The sequence below is a fragment of the Tasmannia lanceolata genome, unplaced genomic scaffold (genome assembly GCF_043159265.1).
Source record: "Tasmannia lanceolata isolate RefF3 unplaced genomic scaffold, GAP_Taslan_0.1 ptg000015l, whole genome shotgun sequence".
In the NCBI taxonomy this organism is placed as follows: Eukaryota; Viridiplantae; Streptophyta; class Magnoliopsida; order Canellales; family Winteraceae; genus Tasmannia; species Tasmannia lanceolata.
The window spans coordinates 45,630,167-45,642,702 of record NW_027518692.1 but is presented as its reverse complement, the minus strand read 5'-3'; the positions used below and the strand labels follow the sequence as shown (position 1 = coordinate 45,642,702).

The following is a 12,536-nucleotide window of genomic DNA, read 5'->3' as shown; positions in this document are numbered from 1 at the left end:
AAGAATGCTTGATGTGAAGATGCTGGGGGAGTCTTAGAAAACATTATTATGACATGTTATTATATTTTAAAACCTCCTCATGATGTATGATAATACATTTCATAGGCTAGTATCAGCCCGTGACCTCAACTCTGTGGCCTAAATTTAATTGACGCTTAGAGCATGAGGCCGAGACGTAACCATTTAATAATCATTCCATAAAATATCATATATATGTATTATATATAAATCTTTGAGTTAGGGTATTATTTTTCTTCCAAACTCTTTTTTTTTTCTTCTTTTTTTAAACGTGATTAGCAACTATAAGCATAGCACGCGCCGTCACACTAGTAATACTTTTAAATAAAATGAATACATAATTTAACCCTAGTTGGGATTTTTATTTTACCGGGATTTTTATTTTCCCATCATAGTCCGGTCAACCAAACATGGGATTTTTATCTTACCGGGGTACTTCCAGGGAGTTTTTTTTCTCACTAATCTCCCAGAAGTTTTTTGTTCCACAAAAGTCCCAAGAACCAAAATAATTCTGGCATCCAAACGGAGCTGTACCACTTTTTTTCTTACTTTTTTTATGCATAAGGTAGTTACAAACTACAAAGCCAGTATGAGATACGCGCATAACGTACACTAACAGTTTTAGAAGAGGCCCTTTTATAAAGATTATCTCATAAACTTTAGAAAAGCCCTCTAAAAGATAATTAGAAAAGTATAAGGGGTGTCATTAGTAAAACAAGGATTATGGATATCAATTCCCTTCTTTTATAGTTGAAAAGTTTATAGTATAATCATTAAAAAAAAAAAAAAAATAGTATAACCTTGAGCCTTTTTAGAAAAAGGAAGGCCACTTTTAGTTAGAAAAGTACAAGGGCATTTAATGAAGAAATAAACAGAGACGGCATCTAACTCTTGCTTGAAAAACTTGGTAACCATCGCTTTCAAAGTAAAACGACAAGGACACATCGCGTCTCCTCCACCCCACAAATTATTCTATAGTCACATAAAAATCCAAGAAGAATTAGAGAAAAAAAAAGAAAGAACAAGAGACATATTAAATGAAACGAAAAAGATAGGTGGGGGGAGCTAGAACAGTAGAACATGCAAGTACACACATGTGCCTTTGCTTTAAATCTTGAGCAGATCAACTACATAATAAAATATTTCTAACTCCTTTAAATACCCATCTCCCCTTTCCTCACTTGTAGTCACTGGTAAGAATCTCCGAGAAAACCGCTTATTGCAAAAGGTGGTTTCCAAATCCCCCCAATCAATACCATAAGCAGTTTTCAGGTGCATAAGTTCGTATTCTTCATTGTTTTTCCCATAGTTTTAAAACTCCCATCGTGGACTCGCCTGAGTCGACTCCCTTTTACTTAGCGTTGTTTTGCTTTGCCTACAGAGTTTATAAAAACTCCTTTTGACTCTCCCGTGCATCAACCGAGCACTCAGTCACGTCAACCGAGCACTCAACCACACCGTGCCGAGTCAATCAGGATTTTCTTCGGCCGCGTTCCAAACCGCATCGGCGTTTTTAATCACTACTTTTTCCTATAAAGTTGGTTTTTCAACTCTAGGGGATTATGGGCAATTGCTTGACGACATATTGCCAAGAAAAAGGGAAGATGAAACAGCAAGGAGGAGAAAAAGAAGATCAAGAGCCAAATGGTGGTTTTGGCAAGGAAGGTAGTTTTAGGGTAAAGATCTTAGTGACTAGAGAAGAGTTGGATAGGCTAGTCTTTCAGATGAAGGAGAAAGAAGGGAGGAGATTGGAGGATGTTTTGGTGGAGATTGAGAAAGGGAGAGAGAAGGCTGAAGGGTGGAAACCTTCTCTAGAAAGTATAATGGAAATCCCTGAAGTTCAAACACTTGAAACTGGTAGATGAATTCTTCCTTTTTGTTTCAACTTTATTTTTCTCTCTTAATTAGATTTTAGTTGTTTGTAAGATATTTAATTACTTGGGCTTGAGCCATACTTAGTAATTAGATCTCTATCTCACTCTATGGATACATACATGCATGTACATAAATGTTTGGATGCTCTATGTATGAATGTATGCAAACTATACTCTCATTTTCTATTTACATACACCAATTTGAATTCAAGACCGTTGATCTTGTTGAACATCATTAGATGATCAGCATGATCTTGGCTACATATATCCTGAAAAGACATCGTATGATTAAGATAAAAGAGAACAAAAATCAACGGTTTAGCTATTCATGGCGAAGCGCTAAGCCAGGATAAGGGCTTAGGATCATCCGATCAAGGTGTTCTCAGTAGCAATTAGCGGTACATACATATGATTTCCAATTGATGGATCTGATAGCTGATCTGATGGTGGAGATGAGGCACAAGTAGGGCCAATAATGTGGACCATACTAACCCCTTTCTTTTTAGAATTTTCCTTCATAAAATGAAGGTGTGTTCGGCAAGGAATAGAAACATAATTTAAGAAGAGGTGCAATATAGAAACAAGCCATGCGTTGAATGGAGGAAAATGACAAAAATATTTTACCCTTATTAAAAAGTGGTGCAATATAGACATGCCAAGTGTCTAAGGAAGAAGCAAGGAAACGGGAAAACCATTGAGCAATGACAATAATATCCTTACTACAAGAAAAAAGAAAACCGTGATTTTTTTTTCATGGATATTACCTTACCAGGTGTTGAGAGACAAGAGTGGGAGAGGTAGAGAATTAAGAAGGTACAGAGTGAGGAGATTGTGCTAAGTGGCTGAAAAATAAGGAAAACAGAAAATCTAGGCCTTTTGGGTACATGGATTTTATAATCCATGATTGTAAAATCCAAGACTTTATTGGCCAAAATTTGGATTTTATAAGCTAAAACCTAGATATTACAAGCTAATAAAATTTATAACCTAGAACCTGGATTTCACAGTACGGAAAATGCACTATCCATGTTTTAGCTTTTAAAATTTAGATTTTAGCTTATAAAATCCAGGTATTAGATTATAAAATCCAGGAATTTACAATCTTGATTATAAAATCCTTGTATCCAAACGGGACCTATATATTTAAAACTAGAGCTGTTATCCTTATTTTTCAGCCACTTCGCACCCTCTTCATTTGTGCCCTCTTAACTCTTTTCCTCTCCTATCCTCCTTGCTCCTCTTATAAACTAATATTTTATGGAAAAGACTTTCATGGCTGCCAAACATAACCTAAGGGTATTTTATCATATACTACCATTATTTCACTTTGGGATTTTCTAGGGTCCATTGCAGAAGGCATTTTGCAGATGGCTCAGTGCATTTGAGAGCGGCCACATAATGAATGAATACAAAATCTGCTGAAATGTGACCCCGGTGTGGCTGCTCTCACATGCAACAGGCCATCCACGAAATTCCTTCTGTGATGGACCCTAGCAAATCCATTTTAAATAAATTTACGTACTATTTTATAATTAAGGTTCACGAGATGATGCTGGCCCAAGCCCAACACATCACGTGAAAGAGGATATTTATATGACCAAATTCTTTGTTCAGGAATTATGTGGTTATGAATATTAGTGTTGTCAAAAGTATATTATATTCTATAAGTCATAATATGAATTATTAGGATCACCTAAGTAGAGATTTTAGGTAATGACCTAACCAAACCATGTTGGAGAATAACAAATGAATTGGTTGGATTGTGTAATTAACAAGCTGTCTGCATTTGTACCTTTGTTTATTTTGTAGGACAATTGGGCTCGAACCCACAACCTCAAGGTTGAAACACAAAGCACCCTCCTGTGTAAATGGGGTTCCACTCTTTCATATATAAGAAATTATCATCTCTCTTAGGCTCCATTGGTTTTGGATTTTGAGAACTGATTGTGAATCCAAAACCGATTATTGTTTAAATTTGAGTCCAGTAATCTGACTTTGGACTCAAAATTGGTTCTCAAAATCCACAACAAACGGAGCCTTTGGAGTGTCAATGGACCCAGATGTCTTGATGGATCCAAAGGATCAATCTAAAATTATTTTGGATCGTGACCCAGATGTAGCCACAAAATTCAATGGAGTGTCCTAAATCTGAATGGAGGGTGCTACTGTACAAAACTACGCCTCATATTTTCATTAATTTATATCTATTCACGGGGTATATTTTAATAGAGAAAACGGTTTCTGCACACATATGTAGATAAGTTATCTACACACTAGCTTAAAATACAGTGGGGCCCACATTGTTTGGGTGATCCAAAGCATTCATTTGATGGGCCCTCAGATAGATAGGGTGTCCATAAAAAATCAGCTCTATAGGATCATCCTAACCCTATGATCTGTGGAGGTAAAATGGACGTGTATAAACCTTCACAGATCTGTCAATTTTTTGCCTCCACGGTTCGAAGGGTTAGAATGATCCTATGGAGCTGATTTTTTGTGGACACCCTATCTATGTGAAGGCCAATCAAATGAATGGTTTGGATCACCTAAACAATATGGGCCTCCACTGTATTTTATGCTAGTGTGTAGATAACTTATCTACACATGCATGTAGAAACCGTTCTCATTTTAATAATAGTTAAAAACCATACTTAAAACAACAAACAACAATTTATTTCCTCATTTTTTCGTTTGTAGGAGGACAATTTTCCTATTTCTCTTGTAATTTTCTAAGCCCTAACTGTGTACAATGTACGTAGGACCTACGAACTCTGATGGACGGTCCCATTCAAAATGGATCTGGAGCAAGACTCATAAAGTAGGATCTGAAAAGGATCTGGCCCATAGATCCAAATAGATCATGACCAAGGCAGATTGATCTGATCCATGTCTATCCATTAACACATGTAGGTCCTCTCTCTCTCTCTCTCTCTCAGCCTTCGAGCTAGTGGCCCACAAATGGAAGAAGAAATGAGAACACAGGGCCCAATGAACAAGGTTAGGATCTTAGCAATGCAATTTTTGTGCTTAATTGTCCTGCTTAGTTAGCATTTTTTTCAAGATAAGGTCGGCCTTTTGTCACCCTAATCTTCAATGCTTTGACATTTTTTTCTTCAAAAATAACTAGGAGAGGGACTGGTGCAATGTATAACTGTTGATAATAACCACTACCCATATTACTGTTAATCTATGGACAAATAAATTGATAGCCTCAGCTTTTTGTGATTGACATTTGGTCAGTATATCTTAACATAGCATGATTGACAAATCAACATTAGAGTACCATTAAAAAAATCAATATTAGAGTATATTTCTACTTCATCTGTAGCATATCATATATTGATAATGAGACAGACGAATCCTGACAATTACCTTCGATCAACCTCGGGTGTCACATGGCAAACATGAGTGTGATCAGGACCATTGACTTAGTGGACCCTACAATCTTGATAATTACCTTTGATCAACATTAGTTATAAAATTAAAAGAATAATAAATGCACTTTGTGCATCATATTTTCTTACTCTCATATGCTCGTGCCAAAAGTACCAATTTTAAGTCCAATAATTGGTTTTCGTCTCACAATCTATTGGCATAATGCCATAATCTCAAACAAACAGGGCCTTACTTTCATAAGCTTAAAAAAAAAGAGAAGGTTGGAGAGTGTCAAACAATCAATTACTCCAAAAGCTTATGCAGTTGGAGTTGGAGTTATTTAATCACTTATACTTCAGTACTCCTCAGGTGTGGCCCCCTTTTTATCTTTTGTGCTCTGATACCATGTCAAACAAGCAATTACTCGAAAAGCTTAAGGCCATGTTCGCTTAAGATTATGACAACCAATTGTGAGTGCCAAACCAATTATTGGACTCAAATTTAAATGTAGTTTTGAGTCCAACAATAAGTTTGGCACTCACAATCGGTTGTTATAATCTTAAACAAGCAGTGCCTAAGACGTTGGAGTAGGTATTATTTAATCATTTATACTTCAACAAAGAGTAATCTAACAGGATCTTATGTAGTCCAACAATTACTCAACTGCGACCTACGGCAATTATTTTATACTTTGAAAAAGGAGTTTACTGGTCCCAACCATGGTTTTAAATTTCGACTTTCGAATTTCGGTGGAGACCGACACCGAAACCACCAAAACCCGAAACAGTCATTTATTTCGATCGAAATTTTGATTTTTCCAAAATTTGACCCAAAAAATATGTTTTTTTTTTTAAATAAAATTTAATTTAATATTTCACCGAAATTTCGAAATTTCAGGGTCCGAAACCGAAATTTTAAACCTTGGTCCCAACCACTCCACATTGACTGCATACTCGAGAAGATTTTCTTATGGAGAAGATTTTCTGGGCACACCCTATCTACGTCATCTCCCAACAAATGAAAGGTTTAGATCACCCAAATAAAGTGGGTCCCACTTTGTTTTTTGGAATGCAAGTGCATGCATGTCGTCCCACCATATGAATTCTCATTTTTTTTATAGGTGAGCAGTAAGCTGGGGTTTCGTAGAACCCTAGCAGAGCATTAATGAAGAATTAAATTTACAATAGAACATACCATACTCCAAGAGTCATTTTATATGTACAATATCAATGGATTTTAATCAAATTAGTGTCAATGGAGTTGCAGCAGTATATGGTATGATAAAACAATTTGGAATTCAACTAGATAAGTAGATAGATCAGTAGTCTCTTCTACACCAGAATGGCAATTCAAATCGACCCTCTCAGATGGAATGGTGACCTTCTGCCTTTACATCTACCCAAAAAGGTCTATTTACGAAGATCCTGTCTAACATTTACACCGTATGATTCCATTACTGCTCCATATGACTATATAAAATGTCTGGACAGGTAATGAAAATCCTATTTAGGATGGTGCGTCAGCATGATCTTTTAGGCCAAACCATTAATTAGCAAACTCTAGTGATTTATGAATGCCAACTGGAATTTCATGTATTCGTCAAGGAGGGATAAGCAATTTTTTTCAAACAAAACAAAGAACAGAAAAGAAAAGGCTGATACAATAGAAAAGTGTAAAAAGAAGAAGAGACAATATATTTAGCTTTAGTGCATGTAACACCTTAATTTGTTAACCTATCAGCCTTAAGAGTTTTCTTGAATTGTGTGAAGAATTAGAAAAGGGAACACTGTGAGATCCAACCGGATGTCCGCCTAGTGAAACAGACGATTAACGTACACCTGCACCATAGGATGATCCAGACCATCAATTTGATGGGCCACAATGTAAATAGGTTGTGCCCCAAAGAAACATTTCCACGGGATGATCGCAACCCTCCAATCTAAAGAGGTTTCCATAATATGAAGTTTCTCTTTAGATCAGAGGGCTAACATCATCCTATGGAAATGAGAGTTTGGGGTGCAACCTATTTAGGTTGTGGCCCATCAAATGGACAGTTTGGATCATCCTATGGTGTGGGTCATAGAGTTCATTTCGAAAAATATGGACGGGTCTACCTTGTTCAAAGATTTCAACAAATTAATTGTTGGGCCCACCAAAGGGAGAGACACCGGTTTGGAGTGGTTGTACTGGCTGCCTTTTCTAAGACTTCAATAATTTGTTTTTGACCGTTCAATAGTTATATCATTAACCAAAGAGGCTTAAATTACTTCCATTCAAACACCTGTCCTAGAGTTTCTCTCATTCCAAATAAGCCCAGCAGCTGCCCTTTTCTAAGACTTCAATCTTTTGTTTTGTTGTCTACAGAGCAAGGCCACCACTCCCAGGGTCGATCTTGTTAGGGTATTAGGCCAAGAAAGGAAGAAGCTTATTAAACAAGCAGGCAGAAAAGGTAATATCATATCTATGAAAACTATTTGCAGTGAATTAAAAATATGTCCTAGGGTTTCCTCTGAAATGTCATATAACTTATCTTTGGTGAGAATTTCTCCTGGGGCATAGGGAAAGTTTTTAACCCACCTTAGGTCCTTAACCCGTATTAAAGCAGTCCGAGAGGTAAAGCAGGGGAGTCCCAGGGTCGAAAACCCAGTCTTCTTGTTCGCTCTCCATTCCCCTTAAACCCTAGCCCTAACCCTATCCCTAACTCAATGGACATCGCCCTCTACCGCATTGGCCTCTCCGGTCCGGCCGTGATGGGCAAAACCTAGCCCTTAAAAATGGTGGACAAACGCTTTCCAATCTCAGTCTACAACCGAACTATCTCCTAAGTCTACGAAACCCACATAGATCGCACCAAGTCCCCTCCCTCGGCTCCTTCCGGGCCCACCAACCACATAGAAAATGTCCTCCGGAGAGTCTCCGCAGAGCTGGAGGATGACCCCTGAGGATGGTTCTGAAAATTTCGTCAACAAACTCCATTATGGGATCGAGTATGGAGATATGAAGCTTATCTCCGAGGCATGCCGCCTCTTGAAATCCGGTGGCTTCTCCGATTCGGAGCTCGCTGACATCTTTGCTCATTGGAATCGCGGCGAGCTCCGGAGCTCCTTGATTGAGATTACCGCAGATATGTTTAGGGTAGGATGAATTGAGGGTGGGAGATGATGATGAATTGGTAGATAGGATTATTGTTTAGACGGGAATGGAAGAGACTGTGCAGTGGACTGGGTCGGGAGCTCTTTTTTGCGGCCCCCACGCTTTACAAATCGTTGGATTTTAGGCCTTTCATTGTGTAAGAGGAGAGAAAGGCAAAGGCTAGGGCTAGGGCATTGAGGGAGGAGAGAAAGGCAGTGGTGAGGGCCTTGAAGGAGGCGGGAATTGGAATTGGAATTGGTGGGGCTGGAAAGGTTCTCGTAGTTGATACGAGGAGGCTTCGTAGTTCATAAGAGGAGGCTGATTGATGATGTGAGGCAGGCCCGGTATGCGTCGATGATGATGATGTTTAGGTCTATGTAAGTATGTTTTGAGGGCAAAGAGCGAGAAGGGTTGGAATAGGATTTGGGAAGGGAGATGCATTACCAATAGGGGTGTAAACGAGCCGAGTGGAGCTTGGCCAGGGTCGGCTCGGCTCGGCTCGTTAAGCTCAAAAGCTCGGCTCGGGCTCGAACCAGGCTCGGCTCGGTCAGGCTCGGTCAGGCTCGCAAGCCTTACCGAGCTCGGGTTATACTAAATTCACACCCCTCATCTTCCCTGGACAGACCTATCTAGTGTAATTTGACTACTTTTTTTACACTATGGGGGGTGGTCCAAGTAACAAATGGGGTTCCAAAAATGAAGTGACATATTTTGCCTCCCCCTTTCACTCCTTGGACAACCCTTTTAGTGTATATATTAATAATATATATATATATATATATATATATATATATATATATATATATATATATATTTAAATATATTAAATTCTTAACGAGCCTTAACGAGCCGAGCCGAGCCTGGCCTAAATCGGGCTCGGCTCGGCTCGTTAAGGATTCGAGCCGAGCTCGAGCGAGCTTCCGAGCCCGAGCCAAAATTGACACCCTTAATTACCAAGACCATATTCTGGGACTGGATGAAGAAGGCTTACGAGTGGAACCGTGAGTTGACAGATCTTGATTTTGATCCAGAGTTTGTGAGGGAGATGGTGCAGAGGCATGTTGTTCTTTCTTTTACCTACCAAAAAATGATGCTGATCTTGATTTCTAATAGCTCTGTGAATGATAGTGTTGATTGTGATATAAGTTGTCCATTTTGGCTCAATTATGTTGTTCTTTCTTTTACCTACCAAAAAATGGAAAATCTAGAGCTTGTTGTATTTTTTTTTAGTCTTACTTTCTGAGAAAGGTTTGCGCTTCCTCTACTAATCCTTGAGTCATTAATCCCCGATCCCCTGTTGCTCTTATTCATTGTCATTATTAACTGGGAGACATCGTTGGGAGTCTCCAGAGATTTTAATGCAATATTGGCAAATAAACAAAGAGTTGGCGTTTTATTTGCATTTAGTTGATTAACTTGTGTCCCCATACATTGCCAATGAAGTGGTCTCATAATAATATGATAGTGAATTTGTTTTTAAGTAGTAAAATTTAGGCTCTAATTATTAATGCTCCATAATTTTATAATCTCTTATATTTTATTGTCAAACTAGGAACCAACATTGTTCCGGTGCTGATAATTTATACTCTTATTTCTAATACCTAATATAAAAATCAATTAATATAAGGTACAAGAGAGTATCTTGTTAGGAAATATTGTCCAAAGTACATACATGTAAATCATAATGCTAATCAAATTACATACCGTATGGTATTACATATTGTACGCAGGTGCATAGGAAATGTTCTTCACTTTCAACACTACAATTCACTGTCATGGTCGCAAATGGACCCCGAACTCCATTCGAAGTAAGTAATATGGTATTGCTTTAGAGTTTTGGGCCTCAGAAATCTCATGCGAGCGTATGGAATTGTGTACATGTGAAATCTATTCAATAGCCCTCCTTTTGATAAAAAAAATTGGGTCTTGCATTGTTCTGTGCGTCGGTCATCGTGGTTTTCGTACACCGTCGATTTGTCTTCATTATCGGCATAACCTTGGATCTTTGGCTATGCACAACCCTGTTTTATGCAAACCCCAGTGCAATTTCTGGTGTTGACTATATATGTCCTCGTGACTATTGCCATGTTCGATATCTGTGCACTTCTTGATTTGTCTCTAATATTGCAATGACATTTGTTTTCTGACTATGCATAACCATGGTCCATGTGAATCTCTGTGTCTACTTGTATTAAACTCTTGTGATTAATGCATCTTCATGTTTATTGCCATATTCTATTTTGGGCACTTAGGGCGAGCCTTGGCACAACTGTAAGGTTGCTCCATTGCAACCTGGTGGTCACGGGTTCGAGTCACAGAAACATCCTCTTTGCAGGGGTAAGGCTGCGTACATCTAGCCCTCCCCACTCCCCAGGCCCCGTAATGGCAGGAGCCTCATGCACTGGGCCGACCTTTTTTTCTATTTTGGCCACTTCTTGTGAAGGGTAGGTTTGAATTCTGAATTTTGATCCCACTAATGGGGCTTGATCCCACCAATTGGGATTAATACGTTGCCAGGAACGTCTGACACCGTTGACCGTCAGTGAGAAAATAGCGCGTCTTCTGTAACTACAATATTTTGTGGTATATTATGATATGCTCTGGACTAAGCCTGTGACTTTGAAGTGTATCAATTTCAGTTTCAATTTCAAAATATGATTTATGCATGATCTCTGTTGGTTCTTATTGAATTTTGGACTATTCATTTTGTGATTCTGTTTAGTTACTTTATATTGTCATAACATTACTTATGTTAAACTTCACTTTGAATTCCTCTGCAGTATAAAGCAAAAGAAATTATCTTTAGAATGTGCGACTATGTTCTCACTTCATGTTTCGGTTTCATTCCAACCTTTAGTTTCAGCCGAGTTTCAGCCTCTGTTTCCTTAGCATGCTAAGAGCCTAAGACCTGGCTAGAGTAGTACTTTTTGACTTTACTGAGCGTTAGCTCACCCGTGGATTACATTTTTTAGATCTTGATAGTTGACTCCCTTGGACATTTGATGGAGCAGGAGCGCCGCCCTTTATTGGGAAACTTTAGTTCTTTTGATTGACGTTTGAGTGAGTGTTTGCTCTTAGGCTTTTATTTTGGCGGTTAGAGAGAGAGACTCTGATATTATTATTATTTATTTTAATTATGTATGGACTTAAATGTTTTGAATAATGCCATGGGTGGTTCTGGATTATTTCTGATTGAGCCTTGCATGCTTGTAGAGCTTGCTTTGCAGGTGTGCGGCACTATCACGTGCCCAGTCGTGGTGTCGGTTCGGGGTGTGACAGAAAGGATTCGGCAACCCCTTGCTGGATTGAAATTTGGTCGTTGAAGAATCCACACATAGAAGAGCTCTTGAGATGCAGATCTGGACCGATTCGTGCCTCTGAATCCAGTTGCTTGAATTGCAACAATTTGTGCAAATTTTCATAGTGAAATCCTTTGTCATTCATCTCTCTACAGCTTCAAGTAATAAGAATCGAAACTCAGCTATCAAGGTCCATGTGTTTTAAGGAATTGATATAAATTTGAGGCTACATATTATGGGAATCGATCTATTCTAAAATCAGCTGGAAGGATCTTCATCTCAGCTTTTTTTTTCTCCATATATGACTCGATTTCTTACTGTGCATAAGGTTCCTTCGTGTAGCTTCAACAAAGCTCTTTAAGAACTTTGATACAAAGTGGTGGAAATTAAATATAAGATCTGATACATGTGGAGAAGCCAAGACACCTAAGCTAATTGGTGATGGATCTGTTGCAAGTATATACACAGAGAAATGTGTGTTGCAAGTATACACTGAACAAAGTAAGATATGGTCTCCATTGGTATAAGATCTCTGCCTTGGGACTTATTTTGTCTTGCATGTATGCCACTTGCTTGGAGTATTGCTCATATGTTAGACTAATATTTGTTTTCTTTTGTGTTTGGTTTCTGTCACTCACCTTAGGCCTTGAATTTTAATGTACTTGGAAAGATATCTGTGGTTTCCAATTGGCCAAGGCACAAGTTCAGTGCGCGTCAAGATTTGTGTAGCTAAATTTTTATAGGTTTACCCTTTGGTTGGACTTAATGTTTTCAGTGGCTCGGTATTGTGTTATATTTGTGAAAAGGACCTGCTCTCGGTTCACTGTATAATTTTAGG

General features: G+C 38.4%; 1 long non-coding RNA gene across 2 annotated transcripts; it reads left to right on the top strand.

The window, feature by feature from the left end:
* The first annotated feature begins 4,746 nt into the window (after nucleotides 1-4,746).
* LOC143847569 (uncharacterized) lies at nucleotides 4,747-11,994 on the top strand. Of its 2 annotated transcripts, XR_013235117.1 has the most exons (4): nucleotides 4,747-4,889; nucleotides 7,632-7,716; nucleotides 10,130-10,207; nucleotides 11,613-11,994. It is a non-coding gene; the product is annotated as an uncharacterized LOC143847569 (long non-coding RNA). The 2 variants fall into 2 exon arrangements; XR_013235116.1 differs by lacking the exon at nucleotides 4,747-4,889 and having other exon boundaries at nucleotides 7,527-7,716.
* Nucleotides 11,995-12,536: the final 542 nt, after the last annotated feature.